At 40.3% G+C, this 26,167-nt stretch overlaps 1 long non-coding RNA gene across 3 annotated transcripts in view; it reads left to right on the top strand.

Moving 5' to 3' along the window:
• The window catches only part of LOC140325557 (uncharacterized), a 56,853-nt gene that overhangs the window by 10,346 nt on the left and 20,340 nt on the right, over positions 1 to 26,167 (top strand). For 2 of the 3 annotated variants that reach the window (XR_011919694.1, XR_011919693.1), the window contains 2 exons: positions 2,178 to 2,303; positions 5,589 to 5,893. This is a non-coding gene — a long non-coding RNA (uncharacterized lncRNA). Of the gene's footprint in view, positions 1 to 2,177; positions 2,304 to 5,588; positions 5,894 to 26,167 lie in introns of those variants that run through there. The other variant, XR_011919695.1, reaches the window with a different exon arrangement.

Genomic DNA, 26,167 nt, shown 5'->3' with positions numbered 1-26,167 from the left:
GGAGACTCATACGTTAAGCCAGTGGGTTGGCTGTGACCATGGAAAGGGTTTCACTGTTGTAAACTCATTTGCAAATTCTACAACCTCATGTCTTACCCAGCTCAAGGCAATAGGAAAATTTAATATAGTAAGAAGGGGCAATAAAATATTATTTGTTTATTATTTACAATCTTGTTGGTTTTGTCTGCAAAGACTGTTGAACAATCCAATGAGCCCGATGGAAAATCCAACATTTGTTATGCATTTGCATTGTCATTTGCAACTCATGACCCGACATTGCATCCTAGCCTCAACCTGTCTCTTCTTTTCTAGAAACAATCAAATTTACCACTAAAGGATAGGTTTATCAGGAACTTACCAATTGGGAACTTTCCTCATATTTAGAATACATGACTACCAATTTTAACTGTAATCGTCCTTTAAGTATTATGGACACCAGAGGTGGTGTCTGGTTAGTCCTGTCACAGCATGATTCCGATACCTACGTGAGCACACATTGGGGTGCAGTTCTTGCTCTTGACGTCGGATGTGACCTCACACACCCAACGGCTTATCATCAGATCTCAGGTGAATGTGGAGGCTGTCCAGTGTTCCTTAAGAAGAGGAGGAGATAAGTTGACCCAAAGACTTACTGTTACCTGGTGCTAAAGAGCATATTATTTACGGGACACCTTGATTATTGATTTTTAATATTGATTCCTCTTTGACTAGTTTTTATGTATTCCATTATTTCAGATAGCTTTTCAGTAATCCCTTGGATTCTGTTGGGTTCTCCATCCTCCTTTTTTTGAGGAGCACTGAATATGGTTCCTTGTATGTGTCTCACCCTTTGACCTTTAAAGACCCCAGTTTAATGAACTTATAAAGGGAATGAAGGAGCGATTAGCTGAACTGAATCTATTCTCCATTAAGAAGAGATAATTATTAGGGGGGATATGATCACCCTGTATAAATATATAAATGGTTCATATAGAGAACTTGCATGAAAATGATTCACTTTAGGGTCATTACAAAGGACAAGAGGGAACTCTTTGCATCTGGAGGAGAAGAAGAAGCTTACAGAAAGAATTCTTCACAGTAAGGTCTGTGAAAATGTGGAAGAGACTCCTTTAGGAAGTTGTTTTAGCACATTCTATAAATTGCTTTATGAAAAAGCTAGCTGCTTTTCCAAATGCAAAGAATATAAGCCGATATTAAACATTAAAAGGCATGACACCTGAGACTGTTGATCCAGGGAATATCTGATTACCTTTAAGGAATCGGGAAGACATTTTTTTTACTCTTGGAGTAATTTGAACCATGCTTTACAAGAGTTTTTTTGCCTTCCTCTGAACATATCTGTGTATATATGATTCTACCTGGAATATTCAGGTTTTCTAGTATGTTTATTTCCCTAGTGGTTGAACTTGATGGTCTTAGGTCTTCAACCTAACTAACTTTGTACTATGCAATTTAGTGAATGATATTATTAAGCAATATGTTTTTACTTGGTTCTTTATATGTAGTATTAATTTATACAAAATGATGTTATTTGAGGTTGAGCCATGTTTCCATTATTGTGATATAGATTGAGTAACTCTCATTCCTCCTGTTGAAGCGAATATTGCGAAACGCGTAGAGGAGCACAACTATTACTGTGAAGTTTGTTCAAAGGTGGAACTGTACTACTGGATAATACACATGATCAACAATTGAATATATTTTATGATTCGTTCTGTCAAAGTACATGTTAAATATTGTCAAGATCTAATAGCATTTTAGACATCTGTTTATGTTTTTTTGGTTATAATGTAATAAAAGGCTTTTTTTTATTGAAACTAATAAATCTTCTTGTGTCATATGTATACCTTTAATGCCCTGCATAGTAAAATAATTATCCCTGGTAACTGATCATTTCTAGTTTATTCTTTGGTTGATGGTGTTAAAGAGGACCTGTCAGCTTAAAATGTGACCATTTCTTCCAAAAAACAAAGGTACAAAAAATGTAATGACTGTCTATATCTGAAATATTTCCCAGGGGAACTACAATTCGTTGGTGATCATAGGAGCAGTTAGGTAAGCCAGGAGGCTATCTATAGTGAAATTGGTATATTTGTTATCCTCCGCCACCCCTGAATACCCCCTACCTGTTGCATTTGCTGTCTCACAATGATTATTCATCTTTGTTTGTTTCTTAGTAACTAACTTGTGGCAAAGTTGAAACTGTAATCATCTATTCCTGACTCAAAGAATGCACCGTGGGTGTACCCTGAAAAGCCTCGCTCTCCCAGCACTCTATCAAGTGAAAATGACTTTGTCTGATGGTAATTATTATCAATGTATGAATAATCCTCAATTGTATTTTATTGATTGTGTTCATTTTATTAAGACCTAACTCTCGATCAATCATTGACCTGACATCTGCTATCCAGGAGACGTTACAGTTGTAAAAAAAAAATTAAAAAGTCCAATATGAGCCAGTGCTGGCCCTCTGTTATTAGGTTGTAGATTGTCTTGGCTGGTTTTGGCGCCATAAACTTCAGCATTTATGGATTTTTTTTATTGGCAGACCTAGTAAATGTATTTCATTGTTTAATCAATGCTATTAGGTTCCCACTTGAGAGATTCCATTTCTCAATGTGTCCTGCTGACAAATGGCTTAAGAAAAGGGGTTGCATTTGCTACAATGGAGCTAAACTATGCACCTGGGGACAGCGTAGAAACTTCCATCACCATGGGACAGCAAGATTAGATATTGACACGTGGATAGCCACAACCCTGCCTAATAAGATGGCACTTGATGGGATCTTGGGGTGGAATAAGGCCCTCTGTAGCAGCACCCTTTACAGTAGGTCTGCATAGAGGGCCCAACAGTGCCAACGTGGGAACTGAATAAGAAGTTTAGTGGGGCCACAGAGGTCTGCACTAAGGAGAGGTCTGCAATAGGGTCAGGGATACATGGAGGGGTTGTGCAACAGAGAGGGGTCTGCACTAGGGGAATCCTCCATCCGGAGGGGCCTACTGGTGGTTCTCTGAGATCGGTTAGCAACTAAAGTGAATCTAGCAATGGGTAGAGTCATCATTGAGAAACATCTACAGCAGAGGGGTTGTCTATCATTTAGCTAGGGTCTGTCACTGATGGGGAGTCACTGCCACTAGGGAATATAACTTGCTACATCAAGATGGGGAGCAGTGCTGCGACAGAGGGAGGCAGGTCCAAATTCCACATTGGTGCCAATAGGTCTGTAGCTACGTCATTGGTGGTGATCATTGGTAGGTTTGCAATGATGTCCAATGCTCCATTTGCACTCACTTCCTACTCTAATGACAACAGTTTCATCAGACGGTGAACATTTTGCAACAGACACACAAAACAAATCTTGAAAGAAAGGATGGTTTGCATTGCTACCTTGGGATAATTTTACCAACGTCAGTTTGATTTTTTTTTAATATTGGATATATAAGATGGATCTCAAGCACCAAAGAACTGTAAAGGACCTCTAAGTTGGTTTGGTGCAAAGTTGTAAAGTTTTGAAGTCCAGATATAAAAGGAAAAGTAAATAAGCAGATGGTTGTACATGAAGCCGTCACATTTCAAGAACGATTTCCCTTCATCAGGGCTTTGTGTATCAAGAAGGCAAAATATTGTATTGATTTATTATTGGACCAATTCAAAAACATGATTTAGTATGAGAAAGGTCCATTTCATCAGCCACTGTGATCAGAGTTTTAATTCTGCCCCATTTTATCCCAAAAAAATTGGGTTCAACACTTACCATGACATGATTGTAACCCCCAAACCTGACCCCAGTCATTAAATATCACTATGACCAAAACTAAGAATAGGGGGAGGAAGCAGTATCGATGTATACACTCATGGAAGAACAATGATATGGAAATCCATGATTCAGTTTTCCTCCTTTGTAATTGTAGATACACAGCTTGTCCTCACCTCCAAACTGAAAAGGAGCTTGGTGAGGCCATCATACATGCAAGGTATTGATAGTACTGTGCAACGCAGTATAACCTGCTTGGTGCTACCCTTTCATCTATCTGCTGCACAATGTCATTTATATGAAGCTAATATGAGGATAGCTCATTAGATTTTTTAATAGGATTATCCTGCATTTTATATATTCCTGGAGTTTATCTGTAAGCATCTAGCTGCATTCTGACACACGTAAGTCGTCATTGTTTTCTTTTGCTGCAAAGGTAGATGGAGGCTTAAAAGCTTAATATGAGCCAATCTTCCTTCCTGAACAGTTGCACCATATCTCTCACCACCTGTGATCTGGCTGCATTGCATACAGAAGTGCAGATACCCAATGATGATATCACTGGGTGTAAACAAGGTACGTATTAAAAATGGAAAGGCTTTATTTAAAAGCAGTATGCAAAAAGGGGGAAAGGAAAAACCAGGGATGGTAAATCATGAGCAGAATAAACTTCAACTTTAAGATTCCTGCTGCAGAGAAAGTTTTTTTTTTTTTGTAATTGTTCACACTGTGCATTGGCAGCCTACATATCTGCCAATCCTTCCTCCCCCTCACCTCTGTTTCCATTCAGGTGAGTATATACTGCCAACATAAAATTTTACAATACTGGAGTTAAAGAAAAATCCACTTCTATGTGAGTTTAACACAAGCATCGAACTTCACTTCTAATGAGTTACTTAAAGTGGAACTCCACCTAAATTATAATGTTTCATGAGTATTGCAGCCAATATCCTCTTGTTTCTTTAAGTTTTACCTGTTGATCTGGCCAGTGCTTATTCCCGATGCTGAATTTGCAGTGCTGTTGGCTCATCCCATTTGTGTTCATTATTTGGCTCATTAGTGACTCCATCGTATTGGCACAGGGAATCCCCTGCTATAATTACTATATCCACAGCTCACAGTACATTAGTATGGTGATCAGTGGCAAGTTATTAGCTTTCAGACATCTGTCTCTGATTGAACAAAAGGAAGATTAACTACTCTCAGTCAAAGACTTTTATGTGCAAATGTCTCCTAAAGTGAAGGTGTTTTAATCCTTAGATTTGTTCCCATAAACTGATGCTCCATTGGAAGATTTTCTACTTTTCTCTTGTTCTGCTGTCAGTTTTAAAATATTTGATTCTTCATAATTTTTGAATACCGGTAGCAATTAAAATAACATAGGAGAATATCTCTAACTTAAAAAAATTAATCAATACAAATTTATTAGAGGGCTTAAACCAGCCTCAACCTTTCTACATGGGGAACCCCTGCTATAATTAATATATCAACAGCTGATAGTAATTTGGTGTGCTGGTCAGTGGGAAGAATGTCTCTTACATTGCTGGCCTTTGGGATGAATCATCAGTGATGGGATGAATGATAGCCAAAAAGATCATTGGTGCCAGTTAATCAGAGGCACAAATTGCTCATTGCTCAAGGAACCCTCGGCAACCTCTGGGGGTACCCTGGTTGAGAAACACGGCTCTAAACCTTTAATACGATCTAAACTAAATCTGAAAAATAAATGTATTTTACATTCCTGTCCTGAAGTTGTATTACATTATATGGTAGTTTCATACCCAGATACCGTACCTCTGAAAATGGCAAAATTCTTCTTTTAAAACCTTTTAGGAAAAGCAAGGCTTTCCCCTTCCCAAAGCACCCAAGATCTGTGGAATGCGGCTCGATCAAACGCCACGGCCAATAAAGAAAGGGAAAGTTGGACGGACATGAAGCGGTTTGGTTTCCAAGAAGCTTCGGATTAAGAGCGAGTAAAATGCATTGGAGAGACTTCAACGTTGACGGTTTAAAATAAGCCATTTATGACTGTCAAGCTTTTTTTTTTAATTTTATTTCTAAGAAATACTCGTTGGATGAACAAGAACCTGTTCTGTAGCACATAAAGTATTTATAGGATTACAAAAAAGTAACACAAACTACTTGTATCTCCTTTCTCTGCAACTGTAACTGACCTGTCTTAACCTGGCTATTTAATACGGCGACAGAGGTTTTATCTTGCCCGTACAATAGGCGAACGCTGGGGTTTCGTTCTCTTTATTTCCCTCTCTTTATTCAGAGCTGCCACCAGTTCACAGAATGGAAAAATAAATTGATTTTTCCTAATGATGCAGTGAGGACTAGATCAAGTTTTTTTTTTCTGCAGCTCGTAACATCTTTGTCAAAGTGTATTTACGACTGCTGAGAACGGTTTCTCTGGGATTAGAAAATCCACTTCATTTGTCTTCCGGATAGTAATTTCCTATGCAAATGAATTTAATGTATAATTCAGTATAGTTTCCATCCCCTCAGAATTCTAAAATTACCCAGAAACTTTGCCTGGGAAAGGGGACCAAGTCTTTAAAATGTATTAAATGGTGTAAATTGTTTATTTGGTGACCTACATTGGTCATTGGTGACCTACATTGGTTAAAAAAACATCTTAAAGTGGGATTCCTAATAAAAGGTTTTCCCTTTGCTTTGGATAGTCTGGAGAAGGGCAAGGATGGTTTTGGACAAAATAGGGGCACCAAGCATTTTTAAGGTAGGCCCCACATGCATAGAATTTCAGTTGTTGGTGCCCTTCTCATTTCTATCAGTCGAGACCCTGGAGCAGGTGGGGGTCCTGGGCAAATATAAGGTAAGGGCATCAAATGAACAGCATTCCAGCTCCCTATGCCCCTGCTGTTTAATCAATTGGAACCTTGGAGAAGATGGGGGACCAGTGTAAATATAAAACAGAAGTCCCAAATGCTTGGCATTCTAGATCCCTATACCCATGCTATTTATTCAACCCTAGATAAGATGGGGGCTCTGGGCGAATATAAAGTGGAGGCCTAAAATGCACACCATTCCAGCTCCCTGTGTCCCTGTCATTCCATCAACTGGGGCCTTGGAGAATATAGGGGCCCAGGGCAAATATGAAATAAAAGCCCCAAATGTACAGCATTCCAGGTTTCTGTGCTCCTGCTATTCCATTAGTTAAGTCCCTGGAGAAAGTGGGGACCTAGCCAAATATTAAGAGGGGACCTCAAATGCACAACATTCCAGTTGCCTGTGCTCCGCTGTTCTAAATATTGAGTCGCTGGAGAAGAAGGTGGGGGTCATGGGCAAATATTAAGTGGGTGCCTCAAATGGACAACATTCCAGCTTCTTGTGCCCTTCTATTCTATTAATTAAGTCCTTGGTGCAGGTGGGAGCCCTGGGCAAATTAGAAATAGGGGCCTCAAATGCACAACATTCCAGCTTCCTTTGCCCCTCCCAATTTATCAGTTGGGTCTTTGGAGCCGGTGGGTGCCCTTTGCATTTAAGCTCCCTTTCTCCCTGCCATTCTTTTGATTGGAACCTTGGAGAAGATGGGGGCTCAGTGTACATTTAAAAAAGAGGTTCCAAATGCACAGCATTACATTTCTGTACCTGTGTCATTTGATTAACTGGGCGAATATAAAGTGGGAGGCCCAGATGCCCAGGATTGCAGTTTCTTGTAAAACAGAGGTCCTAAATGAACAGCATTATGAATATCTATACCTGTGCCCTTCAATCAACTGGGGACCTAGAGAAGGTAGGGGCCCTTGGCAAATATAGTGTGGGAGTCCCTCACTTTCTGTTCTACCATTCTCTTATCTGTGTTAAATTGCCTTAACACTGAACTCCAAAAAAAGCCAAAAATGCATATGTATTGCATATATAAAAGGGCAGTTTTACTTGCCTAAGAGATTGCATTTCTGCCCATTAACACCTCAACAACTCTGCCTAATGGGGAAATAATTATAGTTTTCAAAGTTTCACATTTACTTGCAGGTCTTTTCACTACCATGAGAAAGAGCAGCACGCTGATGATCTCAACTCTTTTCTTCTATCAGCCTGTACCGTGCACTGCAAATTGCATCATCTTTGCCTTCTTTCTGCCTGGAGTTCAGCTTTAGGTTCTTATTAAGCAATGTGTTTGAGTAATACTTTCTGGAATTTAATCTCTCTCTACAAAAAAATTGGGTAGGCCAAAAATGCCATCCTTGTAACTCACAGATGTACAGTAAGTGGCAACGTACAACAATGTGTGTGGCAACATGGAAGCACCGACTCTACGCTGAGGCTTAATCAGGCGATGCCCCAGAGGTTACTTTGTTCTGCTACATTCCCTCCGAGCATTTTAATCATTTTACAAGTAGCAAACGATAAATATTCCCAGCGAGGGACAGAAAGGGGAAGACTGCAAGGAATGTACAACGTCGATTTGTAAGCAACGCCGCTGCCAAAGACAATTAGGACACGTGTGTCCTGTGCCTGGCTCCGAAGCAGTTGATGTGACAATGCTGTCATTACTGCAGCCGCCAAACCCCCCACTGGATTTGCTCATAAAGTAAAGGGTGATAATGCAAGGCAACCAGTGATCATTATCCTGTTCTGAAAATATCTGAAATTTGCTTTTGTTGTTGCTGTTCGGACTTGGGCTGATTGTGAGATTTATTTTAAATAAAGGCAAACATTGCCCTGTTTTTTTAGTGGGCTCTCGCTTCCCGCTGTACGTACTGATAATAAATCGGTCTGTAAGCCCATCATTACTAGAAATGGTGGTGGGCATTTTCAATGGCTGGTGGTGCAGCTGACAAAGCAAATTTCTTTGGTTGAAGCTGAACATTAGGCTCTGTTAGGCCAAAACTTGCTATAAGGAGGGCAGGTTCAGCCAAGAAACTTGCAGCTTTGGATTGCTACTTGTTGCATTTGCATTCTTATTGAGTATGCTGGCTTAGGCCTTGTTTCCACTATAGAAAAGTGCAGTTGCCATGCGATATACAATGCACGGCAATGCACAGCACCTGCATGGCTGTCAATTACAATTCTGACTTCATTAATTATGCTGATTTACCTCCACACACAGGCCAGCCTTCTTCTGGCAGCACCCACAGACATCTGGCACAGTTCCGGAGAGCAGGCAGAAGGGACGTCTCAACGTGTATTAAGTGTAGCAAGCAAGAACAGCTGTTTCTGGGGAACACCGCCATCAAAACATAAGTGGCCAGTGTACTACTGTCCCTGTACTGAAAATGCGATCTGAAATTGATGCCTGAAAACTAAAGGAAACGGATTTTTGATGGTCGGATTTGCGATTGTCAACTGTACTTCAATACATCTATACACATTGGCAACACTAAGAACAAGGAGAAATGCCCACTGTATTATTTCCACCCACAATCCTCTTCTCCATGCCTTTGCCCTTTTGCCTTGACAGTCAGCGCGATGGATAACAGCTGTCAATGCCGAAATATCAGCACAGAAGTTTCTAACATCTCAGCGTCTACGGTTTCCAAAATACCTCCAGCTAATATGGTTTAAAGAATAGTATTTATTTCCCTTTTCTTGTGAACTGCGATGAACTGTTAATGGGCTTGAACTGCCATGACACCTGCGAAGTGTTTACACAGCTGTAATATGGGAACTGCAGCTTGACTCTATCATTCGGGTAACCTACTCTTTGCCAAAACGAGCTGGGAGGTTCTGCAGCGCAATTTCTAAAGGCTCAAATTAAGAGAACAATTAAAGAATTGTCTGGATCAACAAGATTGGAGGTTCAGCCAATTAAAGGAAAAGCAGACATAAGGGAATAAGAAACAAGGCACTAAGATGAGACAAGCAAGTATATTCATGGCCGTACCTAATTAAGTGTAGGGTTTTGTGAAGTGCCATTCAGGATTTGATTTTTTTTCCATTCTTCAGAACAAAAACATGAATTTTAAATACTGTTAGCAGATTTCTGGTTAACTTATAGTGCAAGGGAAATGCCAAAGAAGAAAGCCAAAATACTATTCATGAACAAATATATATATGAACACGTGACCATTTCACCTTTATGAACTTGTTGGGCATCCCATTCCAAGAATATGGGCAAATAATGCGAAGTTGTCCCCCCTTTTGTGTCTATCACTTGTGGCTTTCCTCACGATTTTGGAGTTTGTCTGTAGGAATTTGTTATTAGACCAAAAGAACACTTGTGAGTTCAGGTACTGATGTTGGATGAGAACCCAAGCATGCAATTTGCATATAAATCCATCCCAATGGTGGAGCCCAGAAGCCAGGACTCTGCACATGCTCAAGTTCTTCCATAACAAACACATCCAAGCATGTCTTTATAGAGCTAGCTTTGTGCACAGTGGCACAATCATACTGGAACAGAAATGGCTATTAAATTGTTGCCGCGGTTAGAAACACACAAATATCCAGTCCCATTCATTGGAAGCACATAAACTCAATATTTTAGATGGGTTTGGATGGGATTTTTGGGATTTGGAGGGGTCTACATACTTTGTTCATTGAGTGAACATGCCTGTGGTGTATACTAAAGATTTGCTCCTTTGCCTAATAAAATCCATGTTACCTGTTTTTCCCCATTCTCTGTCTATTTTGGGAAGTAAACCTTGTGTAAGTTCTGTTGGATGGTGTTGGGGTTTAACCAAGGTTTACAATGTCGCCCAATCTCCTTTTCCTTGACAGCAGCCCAAACCCATAATGGGCGAAGGTCACAATTGCCATAATGTTAAAAACACAAAAGTATTTCAAAACCAAAGAGTGACAGATTTGTGCAACAAGGCTGAGTGTAGGTATGTTGGGTTTGCATAAATCAGTGTGCAGCCAGACAGATTTGGGCCCCCTAGCAGCTGTATAGTCTGCCACAGTCATAGTTATGCCCTTGTGCACTTGGCCATTTTTTTTTACTTTTTTGGGCTGATTGAAATTGAAAAAGAACAAATTGAAAGAACCGATAAATAAATTCTATAGAGTATACGGGATTCATTTTAAAAATGCAATCATCATTTTATTATATAAGAGAATAAAACTTTAATAAAAAAGTTGCAGCATGGACAGGAAACACCTTCTTATGCCATTGAAATTTCTGTCTAAATCTGGAAAAATGCCAATCCAAGCGAATACTACTCCTGATGTGGTGATATGGATCCCAAGGGGGTTTGGCTGCTCCATCAAATTGTCAAACAAAATCAAATGCTACCATTTGATGACCTCAAGAGAACCTTTGGGCTTTCCCAGAACTTGCCAACTTCAAATTCTGCAGCCTAGAAATGCTTTCAATGCACAATGTAAATCTCCTGTCTTGGTTATGCAGTTTGCTGACCTTGAAAACTTACTGAAGGATGAAGTTTTAAAATGTATTGTTATGCATTTTATACTGAGAGAAGTTCTGCCTAAGAGAAGACGCTCCAAAGTGTCTAATATTGCCTTTATTTGTGAAAATGCCCTTCGTGTTCACCATTCCTACTTTTTTAATGAGACCCATATTTTTTACTCAAACCTCAACAACTGCAATCCTATAGCCCGATAAGGGTAACAATGAAGTTAATATTGGCATTTCCATAGGTCAAGCCAATATATCGGCATGCCTTTAGGTGTGCTTAAGCTTTGGAAAGTATCTGATCCAACATGAAACTCCTGCTACGAGGGATACCAGTAATTTTACTTTTTGGAAAGCAGAATCTGGAAATGATCAGGGAAGAGCTGTACATAGGCAATGTACAAAATACCTCCAGGTATTGTATTGGCATATGTTATTAGGGTGGAAATTCAAGCTTAGTTTTCCATCAAAAGAAGGCTATGAAAGGAAGGTGAACAGTATAGGAATGTGTAGTATGTGCAGGGGAAAAGCGTGGAGGGCATGAAGGCAGATAGTTTGTATAGAGGGGTGCAATGGGAGATGAGTGTAGAGGGTATGACAGTAAGCAGTATGTGCAGGTTAAGAGTTTGAAGGGTATGATGGCAAAAAGTTTGTGTAGGTAAGGAGTACAATGGGTGGGAGAAGGGTTGGTATGTAAAAGAAAGGAGTATGGAGGGTATGAAAGTGGGCAGTATGGGCACAAGATGAGTATTGGGGGTATGACAGTAGGCAGTATGCCCATGAAATAACAATTGGGGGTATGACAGTGGGCAGTATGCCCACGAGATGAGTATTGGGGGTATGACAGTGGGCAGTATGACAGTGGGCAGTATGCCCACAAGATAAGAATTGGGGGTATGACAGTGGGCAGTATGCCCACAAGATGAGTATTGGGGGTATGACAGTGGGCAGTATGCCCACAAGATGAGTAATGAGAGTATGACAGTGGGCAGTATGCCCACGAGATGAGTATTGGGGGTATGACAGTAGGAGTGTTGAGGGTTTGACTATGGACAGTATTTGCAGGGTAGGAGAATGGACGGTATGACAGTGGGAGGTATTTGTAACAAGGGAGTGTAGAGGATTTAATAATGAACAGTTTGTGCAGAAGTTGAACTATGATGGCATAGGAGGGAGCAGTATGAGCAGGAAAGGAGAGTGGAGGGTATGACAGTGGGCAGTATATATAACAATGGAGGGCAGATGGTATGATAGTGGGCATTATGTGCAGGGTAGGAGCGTGAAGGTTATGACAATGGAAATATTTGTAGCAGGGGAGGCTTTAGGAATAAACAATTTTTTTGCAAAATATAAGATATGAGGGCAAGGTAGAAAGCAATATGTGCAGGACAGGAGTGTGAAGGGTATGACAGTGGGCAGTATATATATTAACAGGGGGCAGATGGGATGACAGTGGGTTGTATGTGCAGGGAAGGGATGTTTGCAGGTTTGACAGCGGGTAGCATGTATATGGTAGGGTGATGGAGGTTATGACAATGGGATACATTTGTAGTAAGGAAAATGGAGGTTTTATTAATGGACAGATTGTGCAGAAGATGAGCAAGGGGCACATGAAAGGACACATTATGTGCAGGATAGGAGTGTGGAAGTATGACAGAGGGCAGTATATATAACATTAGAGGGCAGATGGTATAACAGTAAGTAATATGTGCAGGTAAGAAGGTGCACAGAATAGCACAGGGCAGTATGTGTAGAATAGCAATCAGGAGGGTATGAAGCCAAGCAGCATCTGCAGGAAAGGAATGCAGAATATGACAGTGGGCAGTATGTGTAGGAGGGTAGAAGGAGGGTATATCAGGGACAGTAACTGTGTGGACAAAATACAGGTTCTCTAGGTCTTAGTCTGGGCTCCAACTGGTCAAATGCTCCTTTCATGCTTTCATACTGCACTGGAGGAAATTAATAACCCAAAGGGCCACACTGCTTTTCATGATTTTTTCTTTCCTAATACACTCCATTTAAGTACATATATAACACACACACACATTGAATGGCTCGTTTTGCAGGTTGTGCCTTCAGGTAATTACCCGACATCAGCCAGCTCTTGTTTGCAACATATGGCAGCAGGCATCGTTAGAGGGTAATCCAGTAGGTTAGCTTCCAAACACAACCCGTGTTAATGCACTTTCCTATCACTAATCTGTAATAATCAGGTGCTTCAGCAAGATTTAAAAATACACACACGCACACTCAAAAATCAATATTTACATAGATATTATGCAAAAAGCTTATATCCAGATTCTGCTGAAGAGGTAACACTGTCTGATTGCTTAAAGAGGAAGTAAACTCAAAATCCCCCTAAAACACAAAAAATACATTTACTTTCAATCTCCCGGAGGTCTTTTCCAGTTTTTTTCACTTTTCACAAAAAGGCTCCTTTGGCATCTCGGGCATGGGCAGGAGGAGCACCCAAGAGATCCCCGGGATGCGTGACGTAGATATCCCGGGAGGCTTCGCCCTCCCATTCATTTAGGGGGTGGTGCTACACTTAAAAAAAGACAAACAACAGAATTTTTGAATTTACATTAAAGGGTTGTCTACCATTGTATGTAAAGTGAAAATTCTGTGTTTAGGTATGCTTGAAGAGAAGAACTGAACAAATAGTTTTCTATATTTTCTATTGGTGTTTAGATGTCAAAATATAATTTACTGATGATTTTGACTGTTTATGAACACAATTTTAAGTACTTAATACAGACTCCGACATCCTAAATAACTTGATATCTGTGTCTACCCTGCTAGATCATTGAAAGTTAAAGGTGCGTGTTGTGTCTGCTCCCACCCTCATCATTGCATCATGCACAAAAACAGTTTAAGTTTGATCTCCTAGTTGTGGCCTGGCAGGATGAGTGGTTATCTGCAAGTCCTATTTTTTGGATTTTATATCGCTTCATATCGCTTTATATAAAGCTTCATTAGACTCCAATATAAGCCCCCTCCCCTATCCCCAAAGCATCAAAGACATGTCTCTATTGGCCATTCTCAATGGACTCTTTCTCCTTCAGTGGCACGCTTATAGGTCAGTGTCTTTTTTTTCTTTTTTTCTTTCCCCACTGTCAGCATGTATTTGCTAGAGCTCCAAGAAAAAGTCAAGCCCACGTTTTAAGACCCATCATAGTTTTGAGTGCAAAGCCCCCAAACGTGGGCTTGACTTTTTCTTGGAGCTCTGGCAAATACACAGTGGTACAAATGAGAATTTTCAAAATAGTTAAAGTACTTCCAAACATCTTGTAGCATCAACTCTAAGACTGATAATTACCAATTGCTGTCAATATTTGAAAAAATTGATTTGTCAAAATTTGTCCTCACATTGGGCCTGATTTATTAAAGCTCTCTGGAGAAGAAAGGCCATCATGGGAGAAACTGGTGATCCAATAAACCTGGAATAGTTCTGAATTGAAAACATTTGCTAAATCACCCTGTTTCTCCCATTATAGATTATCTTCTTTAGACTTGGAAAGCTTTAATAAATCAGGCCCATCATTTCTCCCTTTAAACTTCTCCAATGCATTTAGCCAAAACCTGCTCATCTAATACCCTTAAACACATTTTACCATAATGTTGTCAAAGGGGAAAATATTTATGTTGGTAAAAATTGGCTTTACACGTTTTTAACAAAATGCGTTGACTGAATGTAAGAGCTAACCCCGATTCGGACTCAGATCAGAACGAAAAATTTGAGTAATCTGAGTTCCTTTTCGATTTTACTTTACCTGACAGGTATCATAAATTGGTGACAATGACATCTTTCAACAGCTGGTGGCTGGATTGGCTGAGCCATACTTTACCTATCATTGCCAGGTATAATACAGCTCAATAAAAATACAAATTCTGATTGCTGGGGGGATCAGGGGAGCTAAAGATATTTTCTGCCCTGTAGCCCTACATATATCCATCTCAGAAACTCTGAAACATGTAGGTAGTGTGTATTCCTGGGCTATAAAGTCACAATTTGTTGCAATGGTGTAAGATGTTATCAGCGATGGATATAGACAAACTTTGCACATCTTTTTTACTAAAATCTTTATATGAATGCACAAAGCAGATATATGTCAGAGCAGGTCACTTTAAGTACTATGTCAGGATAAAAGCCTTGCTGAGTCTCCTTTCCAGGACAGACAGACCAGATAACAAGCTCGGGGCTTGTTTAAGAGTTGCTCACCTGTGGCTCTTTCTCAATTGGGGTCATTGACATGTAATTTTGAGCATTACCTGGTCATTGTTGTAGGCAAGCCCAGGCAGAGAAGAGGTATTTTCAGGGAAGAAAAGGAATTTTAATGTGTATAATTTACACCCAAGTCCACGTTATATTCAAATAAAATGTCTGGAAAACCACATCTGCCCATATAAGAAAATAACAGGGCCAACAACAGACAATCCCTTTAAGGCTTTTGTCTGAGTGTTGGTGACAAGGCTTAATGTGGAATGTAGACTCTTATTTTGTTGTCTCCTCTTTCAATTTTTCTTGAGTGTACACATTCCTGATATCTATATACAAATATTATGTAAATATAACACAAAACAGGCAAATGAGTCTAAAATACACATTAAGTCCTGGAAATTAGAAAAACCCTATATGGCTAGAAGTTTGATGACATCTGACCTACACAAATATATACGTTTGCAGGACATTCCATTTTTTAACTATTAACCATGGACTTGACCCTTCTGGTCTTTGCAGCTATGCCAGCCTTTACTGTTTTGGGAAAGCTTTCCAAAAGATTTGGGATTGTCTCTGGGGATATTTGTGCCCATCTAATCAACAAGCACATTTGTGAGGTCAGTTACTGATGTTACAGAACACCGGGATTGCAGCCAACTTTCCAGTTTATGCCAGTGGTATTCACTAAGGTTGGGGTCAGGGCTCTGAGCAGGACACTCAAGTTCCTCCACACCAAACTCATCAAACTTTATGGCGGTTGTTTTGTACAAAGAAGCGAAGCCATGCTAGAACAGAAAAAGGCCTTCCTGAAACTGGTTGGATGTCTTTTTATATTGTAGTACCCTTCAAAAGCAACTCCAAAAATATGAAGGGATGTCCACATACTTGGGGTTATATAAAAAGGTATCAAAAAAATGTATCCATACCATAATATTTAGAGAAGACTCATTTACTTCTGATTCCTTTTAGGGTTCTGTTTATAAAACAGTAAATCTAACATTCAGGAGCGATGCTCTTGTAGACAATCTTCCAGGTCCATGGGATTGATTTACCAAATAACATAGGCTGTTTACATAGCAAAGTGAATCTTCCCTTTCATTAAATGCCTCTACTTCCACAGAACCCTTGATCCATTCATACTTGTATTCCATCCAGTCCCACACCGTCCATGGTTCCTTCTTCATTCTGGCGAGGAGAAACCACAGGTAGCCGCCATGTTTTTCCGTCTTCTGCTTACGTCACCTGATCTATATCAACATGAGATTGAATAACGTTTCCTCCTGCATGTGCAGAAGAAGCAGCCCAAAGCCTTCTTAGATACATGATGCAGGTTGCTCTCCATTTCCCAATCTTTCTTTACTGACGCGGTGGTACGGACGGAAAGGGGGGGTCCTTACCCTCTAATTAATAAAAAAAAAAGTTACTTTTTTTATTTATTCATATTAAAAGGGTTGCCCATAGTGTTGTTGTTCGAATTCGGGTTGTCCTCATATTCGACCCGAATATGGCTGTTCAAATTTGGATAGACTCGACCCGAAAAACACGAGATTTGTTTTTGCAAAGAAAAGAACACATACTATAGTTATGCTAGGGCTGCAAGAGCAATCAGGGGAGAGGAGCTGTCAGCTTTGCTCCACTGATTGCTCTTGCAGTTCTACACAGTCCCGCAAAATAACCCAAATTTTCCCCCCATTGACTTTAATGGTGTTAGAATTCGACGTTTGATCACCCGAACAATATTGCCCTATTCGATCGAATAGCTGTCGAATCGAATAGTGAGATTTTCGACCAACACTATTATCAACCCTTTTTATATAATGTTAAAAATGTCATTATAGGTAGTTGAGATGAACCTTGCTTCAACTGGCTTTCTCTCCTTATGTATTATATTTATTTATTGAATGTATCACTTGCATTGTTTGAAATCACTTGGAATGGGATAGGCTCTACCTGGTTTTGATAGAAATAGTTTTAAAAAACCCTTCTGGCTGTACAGACGCCAACATGGTCATAATCCTTGCTGCAGCCCTCTGCAATCATCTTTAATACTGACTATTGCTGTATTTTACAGTTGTACTCCTCTGATGAAAAGTTAAAGCACCACTCTGACCCAGCAACCCTTTGTCAAATATACATCACTGAAACTTTTTGGTAAATTGGCATCTTGAAACTGCACAACCACTGAATTGCCTTTTTACCCTTGTATATAGACTCCTTCTCTGCTAAATAGACCATACAGACCAACTAACCCCTGAGGAAGCCATAATTTGGTGAAACGCGTCGGGTATATGCGACCATAACAGGTCCTATACTATGTATATATTTGTTACTGTATGGCGTCAGAGAACCTAATGACTAGGATAAGTATCCTAACCTTGTGGTTGATAAAAAGAGTTGGGATTCACTAGAAATCTATGGAATTTGTAATGAATATGTATGGATCTAAAATGTACAAATTCATAATTACATTATTGTATTGAACTTCGAGCCTCAAACCTCTTTCTTTTTCTCTACCCACAATATTAAACCATCAAAACCAACAATTTGTGTTATGGACAGTGTTGGGGTTGGAATGCACAATATTTGCTCCATACAGATGACATTAACTTGCAGATTGCTTTTCCCCTAGCAGCGATGGGGTTAAAATCTGCATGTAAAAACACTTTGGGTACAGTGCGTCATTGTGTCACAATTCTGACAGCCTTGTAATTTCCAGAAGAGGTTTGTTGCTCGTTCTCCCCCCTCTCCACAACACACTATTATATATTCAGCATTAACATGTAACGATCCTGCTCTGTGTCATTGTGCGAAAGCAAACTTGGAAGAGCCTCACTTCTGTCACGATTCTCATATACTACTGGGATGTCACCTTCTTCCCCCATCGAGGCCTCGGATCCTTCCAGGGTTTAATGTTTATAATGTAATATAACAATACAGTACAATGCTTAACCAGAAAAGATAAGAGCGCAAGTATAAAATACAGAGCGTCAATGCAATCAATGGATTGGAATATCTGTGCTGTGATGGATTCCTGGCTGGAAGTCGTAAGCAGAAATTGCACATTTGGCAAGCCCATGGAATGGAGTTGGGTGGATGATCTCTTCCTTGGAGTGGAATTCCAGGCAAACAGATAAATGCATTGGAGGAAATGCAAATACAGGAACTGTTTTACTTGCAAGAATTTGCATTTCTGTATGTCCGGTTTTGAGATGTACACAGTTCTGCCACACAGCACATATATGGGAGACCTGAATTTCTTTTTCTGCACTTTAATAGCACTTATAGGTCTTGTCTCTCCCCCATAAGTGCTACAAGACACCGATTGGCTCCCTAGCTTTCCAAGTCCTAGGCTAAGGCCTGAAGGGGCTTCCGGAGGCTGATACTGAATTAAATTTAGGCTTGCATTAAAAAAATATTTTTAATTACAGAGGCTGTCAATCTAAGGTGTTTCAGGCATAAAGAACCTCGAGGGGTCACTGGGTCATAAAGTGCCAAACTCCCCAACAGGGTTTAAGGTTGCAAAATGAACCAAACAGAGTTTCTTACCCCTCTCCGATGTACCCCAAGCCAGGGGAATGCAATTCCTTTAAACATTGTGATACTTCATGCCTACTTTTGTTCCTCGGGGCCTGGTGTGAGCGTTATTGTGCTTAGCTGATCCTTAGGGCCATTCTAGATCTGCAGTGAGCCACAGCATTCTGGGCTCAACTGCAATTCCATCCACGCCCATTAAAACGTATGGAAACAGATGGGAACCATTTTTTGCAAAGCCATGTGCAAATCTGGTTACCTGCCGTGCGGCTTGCCACTCCGGGGACACAGCAGCAGTTTGCTCAGCACCCAACCATACGGTTTCATGCTGCGGGTGTGAATGGGCCCTTACTATCAGCATATGGTCATCCCAGTAGCTATTTTTAAAGTACATAGGGGTATTATAACATGGCAACCAGTAAAACGTGCAGTGGTGGGTGAAGCCACAGTAAAGTGCAGAATTTACAGTGAATTTAATGAATAAAATATAATACCAGCCAATATTTGCAGTGTGCTTGTTGTGGCACAATTCTTGTGATTTTTGTATTAGAGTGGAAGTGGTGATGTTAGGCTTTGTGTTCTGCTCTTCAGCCACAAAAATATTTAAATCATCCTGATTTATTCCATTAAATCTTCTCCAAAGCTCCTGTACTCACCGCCTCTGCACTTTTACGTACAAGAGGATAAAAGGATGTACTTCTGGTAGGACATGGATCACCAAGGTACATCACTGACCCAAATACAGAGCAAAGAGCAGCGGCTGGTAGCCGCTATGGTCAGATCACGGGGTTATGATACTGTGCATATTGCTGTTGCCCATGTAAAAGATGCCATGGTACTTCTTCATAGGGTAATTACATCACAGGATATCATTGTCTGCTGCCAAGGTGCATCAGGGTGCCATTTAGAGTCAATGTATTTGGGTACCATTTAGAGTGAATGCCCCACATCGCATTATGAGCGTTACCATGCATTCTGGTAATTCACGCTATATTACACAGATAGGAACCAGGCCTAATCCTTTTTACTGCAATCTAGTAGGAGAATTTGCTTTGGCGTTCTATATCATGACTTAAATGAGCAATAGTCAACTCTTGATAAAAGGGTCCCCTTTACATCACCACTGTGCCAGAACTAAAACTCAGCAAATGTAATTCTACAGAAAGCTATCAGTGACTACAATCATTCTACGAAAGATAATCATGGAGTGCATAGACATCACATGAGACTGCTGGAGATCACTGGAATAACAAAGCACACTGCTGTCTCCAAAGGGACCCAAGGGTAGCAGTCAACAAGGGACCCCAAGGTCACATGAAAAGTATTGATGGGTCACATGTGCCTTCAAAGCCATAGCCTGGGCATCAGGATCTTTCATTAGTAGGATCCATAAGCAAAATCCAATATCTTTGGATCTACAACTTAATCTATCCCTTATGATTTGGTGTATGGTGTATTGGTGATTACTGATGTTTAGCAATCCTTAAACACCATTATTGTCTTTTTGTTTTTGCCTGTACATATTGTTCGTGGCACATATACAGTACATTATATATTTGTGGTCCACTTTCACCATCTGTTACATGACGAGAATGGATCGGGCACAATGCCAGCACACGTGGATGAAAGTTGCATTATAGGTGGCTGTCTATTGGACATAGAACATGCCAGAAAAAGATTCCAAAAAGATGGATATGGCAGAAAAAAGGACAGCAAAGGGCTGTGAGTGTCGGTGGTGAGCAAACTAGGAGGTATATTAAGTTATATATTATAATAAGTTTTATTATAAATGAGTAAAAGATAGGTTTCCCTTAAACCTGGGCCGCACATATTAACCTTTCTTTTGCACCTCTTCATCTTCATCCAACTGCAATACATACAAGGGATATATAACCCTTTTTCCACCAATCATCAAGCACTAGGAAACAAAATCTCCATGGTAATCCTCAATCCATTCACCACCCTAGGTGAATGAAACCACACAGGAGCAGAGGGTAGGTGAGTAGGGGACAATATCAGGTTCACAAAAAAGTATTATTTTTGGGTGTGTCTTTTTATCTTTCTTACTTTCTGGTAAAGAAAGAATGCCAAAGGATTCCCAAAGCACTGTGGGTTTACTAAGGATAAACCTATATAATTTATTTAAAAATTTAAAAACTTTTGTACTGAGGTTTAGATATGCTAGATAGAAGTTTAGATATACAAAAAATGTTAGAGGGCCATGTATAAAAAGAGTGGGCGCACCTATCCCCCATCGGCAATGCCACCATTCTCCGATGAGTACCGAAAAGTGCCCAGTTCCTTCAACTCATACAAGTTGTTCTCCTTCTATGCTTGGCCATGGACTTTTCCATCAACTCTTCATATCAAAGTTTCAGTTTACCAGATTAGAAACTTACATAAACAACAAAGTTCAATCCTGAAGAAGTGATTCCCCTTTAATGATATCAACTTTTCATATCATATCATACAAATCATTTTTTTGTGTTACATTCACAGCAAGCAAGACACAGATGAATACATACATGGGTAATTAGACACAGAGACCTTTCTGAAGTAATAGACTACCTTGAAGTAAAGAAAAAGAAGGTTAGAGTAATTAATGACAATGTCATTGCATAGAGACAACAGCATGCATCAAACAGCTGTAACATCTCAAACAAAGGCTATTGTTCCCGTATGCCAAATGGAAGTGATTTGTGAACTGAAATCTGCGGAGAAGCTCTTAGCCTCTTGCGCAGAGGAGGCAGTTTTGAAAACCCTGTTTTTTTCCAATTCACGGCTGCAATTATTGTTAATAATATATAATTTTGTTGTTTAAGGCTTTTGTAGTGCGGTGAGAACACCGTTCTCTGGATTGCTTGCTTACAGATCTGATACAACTTTAACCACTTTGCAGCTGAGGGGGTTCAGCAGCTGGTAGTGATTGGGTTTTATACAAAAAAAAATGCAGCGAAGTGCCCAAATTTAGTTAAAGCGGAGCTGGCATCAGATATATAATTCTATGTTAAGTAATGTGCCAGGGTAGAATCACAAGAGCAGTGGGAACAGGTGTGGCTTCTGGTGGATGGGACTATGAAAGCCACCCTAACCCATAATTTTACAGTGCATGGCAATAGGCAGCACTTGAAATCCAGTGCGGGTGGGCCTGGGACAGGTAGATGATGCTGGATGTCCCCCAGGCAACAAATGATGTGGGCTAACTTTCTGCAGCTTCTAAGGCCATGTAAACCTGTGCAATAATTACTGTTGCAAACGAACAACTAACGACCGATCGTCCGATGATCATTAACAAAAAAGGTGCACAAAGACTGGCCAATGACGCCAATGAATGAGGAATGTTGCTGGAAAAGAACGACCGTCCTGGCAGATCTGATAGGCCATCGTTCATTTTGTGTGTACAGTCGTTCAGTGATCGTGGATTGTTCTGCGGTACGCTTTCTCCTTTACATATCACTTCCTGTATCGTTCAAACGATCGTATCTAGTGTGTACATTATTGGTGGATTATTTTTGAACGATCATATCGTTACAGCATGTACAGAATTGTGCACAATAGGATTGTTCAAAATAATCGTGCATAATCGTTGATCGGTTATTAATTGTTCGTTTTCTAATGATAATTATTGCACGTGTGTATGTAGCCTTGTGCACATTGCAAGAGCTCACAGTGTGCACTAAGCAATTTCAGGCAGGAGAGGAGCCGCTACAACGGTGCAAGACTGATGAAAAGGTCAGATTTAAGGTTTTATTTCTGCATGATTCCTCATTTAAGCAACATTCTGTTTTTTGCTGTGTCTTATTTTGAAGCTTGAGTCAGGGGGTAAGAGGACACCAGAGATCTGACAAATGCTGCCGTGTCCGTCACACACTGTACATAGAAACTGGGATTAGGTCATGCAGGGTCTCGCCTCTCAGCTTGTCCCGGCTATGTCTGATTTCAGGACAATCCATCCACAACAACTGAAGAGTTCTCAGAGTTGTCAAGTCATACTTTTAGATATAACATAAATGCCTAGGAGGGCGTATTCTATTGCAAGGTTAGCAACTTCTCTTTTTATATACTGCAGGAAAGCAAAAGAGCTTGTCTCCTCTACAAGTCCTAGCTTCTTCATTGGACACTGAAGGAGCCAGTGCAATGTGAATGGAAGTAGTAAACTTCGGCACCATGTTAGCCACTGACTATTGCAGATCATTTGTAGATCAAGCAATACATTTTATTGGCTAGCTTGAGTTATAATATTTAGTTTGTTGCCTGTTGGAAGAAACTTGGCCCCTTCTTGTTTAAATGATCATTTACCTTTTATTGCAAATCTATCCACAACCGAACACCCGGTGCCGTTAAAGAACCTTGCATACATTATGAGTTTTTACTGTGCCCAGAGGTCTACTTTAACCGTCCAATTCTGCAGAGCCGGCGTGGCTTGTATTTTGATATCATGTCATGCCAAATATTCCTGACACCCTTTGCATCATATTTATGTCCACCAGTAATCCGACCCCGGGAACTTTCTGTCCTTCAGCGGAAAGGAATACGCTATGAGATTTATATCTTGTCCTGTTCAAATGCAAACACTTGTCATTTGGAGGGATGAGAGGTAACAGCACACACGGAATCAGGGGAAACGTCTTTTTATTGGGAACAAACGTGAGGATGCTTAGATTTCTTATACAAATAATATTTTGTGCAATAAAACCTAACACGTTTGATCTGGTAATGGAATCTGTGAACTCTACGACCAACCTCCTAACTATCACCAGAAATGGAGGAGCCAGCTCATTTGCACGCTGCCAAACTGGGTACGGATGCACAAATGACAATACATTTCTATTGGCTGCCACTTTTTGATAATTGTCACTTTGGTCGCCATTCCCACTTTTCATAAATTATGATTTTAATTGGCTAGTAACTCTATGGCTGCCAAACTCTTTGGCATAAAATGTGGTGATCAGTTGCACCATTCAAGTAAAGTGAGCTTCAGATTGCCACTTTAAGGTAACTATGGTACCATTTATGTAAAAAATTTACCAAATACCCTTTTATCAATCTAGTCTAAAAAAAATGGAAATTGTTAAAAAGTGAACAAAGTGAAAATGGTTATCTGATTGGTACTTCTTTACAAATAGGCCCTTGGATATTATCCATTTAAGGTGGTTATATACTAATTTGCCATTAATAAGTTAAGCTACCTACACACGTCCAATACTTCTCGTTCAATAATCCACTCAGGGCCGAAATCAGACGAGAATCTGGCATGTGTACAGCGCCTGTTGTCCATCGTCCGAAGGACGGTCCTGGGGGATCCACGTACGATGGACCACGATTGTAATGGAAGTGAAGGGGGAGAGCTCCGTCGTTCTCCCCTTCCCCTCTCCATAGAGCTGAATGGTGCTGTATGTACAGCACTCGTTCATGCATAGTGCAGTCCTTAGTCGTTGCAAAGGATCGTGAAAGATCCTTTCCAACCACAATTATTGCACAACTGTACTCAGCTTTTGATTTGGCAGTCTTAATTATTATTGTAATATTGATTAAATATTGATCAGGAATCCTTATTATTATGCTTATTGAGCGTGTGGTTGAACAGGACAATCATTGCCTTCAATGTGAACGAGTGTTCTGAATTTGTGTTTCACATCCTACTGTATACCAGGGCTGTTTCTGCTGCTATAATAAATGGCAGGGGGTGCTTCTAATAGCTGGTGAATTTGAGAGGTGTCTCTATTAGGTATGAGCGAACACCTGGAAGTTCGGGTTCACCGGGTTCGGACTTCGGCTTAAAGTTCGGGTTCGGGTCCGGGTACCCAAACTCGTAAAGTTCGGTACGGACCCCAACTTTACAGTTCGGGTTCGCTCAACACTAATATTAATGTGTATTGGGTAGAGATGAGCGAACACCTGGAAGTTCTGGTTGGCCGGTTTCGGTCGAACTTCGTCTCACAGTTCGGGTTCGGGTCCGGGTACCCAAAATCATAAAGTTCAGTACGGACCCAAACTTTACAGTTCGGGTTCACTCAACACTAGTCTCTATCTCTGACAGTCATCAGCCAATGGGGGCACTCCCTGCTGCATACCTAACAACCGGTCTGTGCTGAATGCTATGGCAAACTAATGGCAAACCAGTTTAATCATTCACTAGAATAACCAGTTCTGGTATAAAGCAGGGAGCCTTACCAATGCAAAACACAAATGTTGAACTAAAAGCTTGTTCTGAATAATATATTGAGTGCTGCATGGCAGTAGGTCAGGTATATGATCAATATGAAATGTTCGCTTGCTTGTATATAATTTAACTAGTTCACATCTACCGTAGGTATAGAACAGGTTTCTCCCTCTCCTCTCTTATTCTCTCTCTTTTCTTCCCCCTGCGATCTTGTACTTTAATTAATGAGAATATAATGAAAGTATAACTCTCAGCTTAGAGGCAATGCCAATATTCTAGATGGAATTTGCCCAATTAATCATGGAGCTTTAAGCTCCACTTACCAGGAGCAGTTCCAGGCTAAGCGTATTAAGAGGGATACTGGACGAACCGCTGCTTGGTAATATCGTCTCAATTACACACTTTCTTAAACAGTGCCGTGAAAATCTCCCGGCCTTATTAGTCGAAGGAAAAGGTCACATCTCCATGAGCAGCCTCTGACATTTTGCAGGTTTTACGTCGGCCCAGAAGCAGGTATCGTACAATTGTGCTTCATGTTCCCTTGAAGTCCAATTCATTTCATAGATTCTTCTATTCTGTGCAGAGGCTTTGTAGAAATGAAGGTAAATGTGTACCCTAATTGGATGACATTTAGTTTTCTAAAGTATTAAATAAATGTCATTAAAAAAATATTGATTTTTTAATGCCATGTGGCTGCAAGGTCCACAAGTCCTAGTATACATTCTTCCACATATGCACAGGGAACATCTACAGTCCATGATTTCCACTTTTTACCTATGCACTATGCATGCACTGATGTGCAGCGAAGGGGCCCCTAGTTACCACCACTGACGTCCACTGTGCATGTGCATGCTTTCTCCTGATTACACCTGTGTTTCATATTCATCTATAGTTTCTAAGGGTTATTTACATATACGGGTGGCTAAGAACAGAATCCAAAGGACCCTGCACGGCAGTAAGGCCACTCCGAAAAAGAAAAAAAAGGGGATTTCAATTTCAATTTCAGAAATGGGATGCTAAGAAATGGAGGCCATGATAAGCAAAACATAGTGTTAAGGTTACCGGTACTGAAGGCTTTTATCACGAGGGTTCAATAACACCTCAATGGGCAGATAATTGTTATTTGTGTACTTGGCAGACTTTCATGTTTCCACTTAAACAAACAGCCAGTGCTC

The sequence above is a fragment of the Pyxicephalus adspersus genome, chromosome 3 (assembly GCF_032062135.1).
Source record: "Pyxicephalus adspersus chromosome 3, UCB_Pads_2.0, whole genome shotgun sequence".
NCBI lineage: Eukaryota > Metazoa > Chordata > Amphibia > Anura > Pyxicephalidae > Pyxicephalus > Pyxicephalus adspersus.
Note: the sequence above shows the minus strand (reverse complement) of the source record. Positions and strands in the feature narration are given on the sequence as shown.